The sequence below is a fragment of the Budorcas taxicolor genome, chromosome 11 (assembly GCF_023091745.1).
Source record: "Budorcas taxicolor isolate Tak-1 chromosome 11, Takin1.1, whole genome shotgun sequence".
NCBI lineage: Eukaryota > Metazoa > Chordata > Mammalia > Artiodactyla > Bovidae > Budorcas > Budorcas taxicolor.
Genome location: NC_068920.1, coordinates 82997489 through 82999498, shown reverse-complemented (window position 1 = coordinate 82999498; position 2010 = coordinate 82997489). Strand labels below are relative to the sequence as shown.

General features: G+C 33.1%; 1 non-coding gene across 1 annotated transcript; it reads right to left on the bottom strand.

Annotated features, from left to right (window-relative positions):
• Positions 1-370: 370 nt before the first annotated feature.
• On the bottom strand, positions 371-441 carry TRNAG-GCC (transfer RNA glycine (anticodon GCC)). Its single transcript has one exon. It is a non-coding gene; the product is annotated as a tRNA-Gly (tRNA).
• Between the last annotated feature and the right edge of the window lie 1569 nt (positions 442-2010).

The window sequence follows — 2010 nt, the reverse complement described above, 5'->3', positions numbered from 1 at the left end:
ATACTGTTACACATTTTAGGTTCTGTAATCAATGCTATTCTAACTGAATCACATGATTCAGGAGTTTTCTCACTTCAGTCTGAAAAATCATGGATAAGTCAGGATTGAATTCTTCCTTGACTCTCTGGTAGAACTCATTGGTAAAATCTATTGTTTTCATTAGGGCTTTTTAAACTATTGAATTTAAGATTACAGAATAATTCAGAACTTCTAATTCTCTTCAAGTGAATCTGATGAATTTTGTGTTAGTCACTCAGTCGTGTTTGTCTCTTTGTGACCCCATGGACTGCAGCCGACCAGGATCTTCTGTCCTTGGAATTCTCCAGGCAAGAATATTGGAGTGGATTTCCATCCTCTTTTCCAGGGGGTCTTCCCAACCCAGGAATCGAACCCGGTCTCCTGCATGGCAGGCAGATGCTTTACCAACTGAGCCACCAGGGAAGCCCTCGAGTGAATCTGATGGTTTTTAATTTTTATTTACTCATCTCATCTAAGTTTGAAAATTTCTAGCATAAATGTTTTACAGGTTTTATTTGTTTTTAATATCTGCTTTACTGGTAGAGCTGTCCCCTTTTTAATCTTGATAACAGTCATTTGTATCATCTCCCTTTTTTCCCTGATTCATCTTATGAAACATTTCAAATTTTATTGAGTTGATGGTGTTTTTTATCATATCTTTCTATGTCCTTAAATAATATTTTATACAGATTTTTTTGCTTTATTACATATTTTTCTTATTCCAATGCATGGTTCTGCTTGCTAATATTCATGCTGTTTCTTTTTGCTAATATAAGTTCCAATATAAACATTTAAGTGTATATATTTCTCTTTATGTATGTCATGTTTGGGGACATGATATTATTTCCTTTATCAGTGAGCACTATGTATCACGAGCATGCAGTATTTGAGATAAATGTTAAAAAGTCATTTTTTAGTTGAAACTCAAATTTAACTGGGTATCTTGTATTTATCTGTTTATGCATTTATGTATTTAGCTAACCTGGCAACCCTACTGTGTCTTTCCTAATCAATCTCTTACCCTGTATCACAACTCAGGTAAACCCTAATCTGCTCTCTGTCAGGATAGATTAGAATCATCTCTTTGAGAGTCATGTTCACTGCATCTCACCGCATGTTGTCCTCTGCATTTAGATTCTTTCACTCAGCACAATGTTTTGGCAGTTTGTCCATATTGTTGTGTGTGTTGCTAGTTTGTATCTACTTATGACTGAATTGCATTTCATTGCATGAATATACCATAACTGATCTATTCAGCTGCTGATGAATAATTGGATTAATTCCAGGTTTTAGTATAATGAATAAGCTTCAATGAATATTCATGTACCAACTCATTGAACATAAGATTCATGGACACACAGTTCATTTTCCTTGGGAATTTTATTGTAAGGTTATGTTTAAACTTATAAAAAAAAGTTTCAAAATTGTCTTCCAAAGTGGGTGTCTTATTTTACATTCCCACCAGCAATGTATAAGAATCCCAGTTGATCATATCATTGCTAACAATTGGTATTATCTGTTTTAGAAACTTCTCACCCTCCTATTATTACATGATCTACATGGCAATATCTCATTATTTTAATTTGTATTTTTCAGGAAACTAATGTTGTTACACATTTTTTTGTGTGCTTGTTAGTCATTCTTATATCTTCTTTGCAGAAGTCTCTGTCCAAATATTTTTCTTACTTTGTACTAGTTTGTTGGGTTTTTTATTGGTTTTAAGAATTCTTATCTATTTTATATAAAATTATATTGATACATATTGATATATTTATCAATATATCAGTATATCTACAAATATGATAAATAAATATAGATATAAATAACTGATTTATGAAGACCTACTGAAACTCCAATACTTTGGCCACCTGATGCAAAGAACTGACTCATTTGAAAAGATACTGATGCTGGAAAACATTGAAGATGGGAGGAGAAGGGGACGACAGAGGATGAGATGGTTGAGTAAACTCTGGGAGTTGGTGATGGACAACG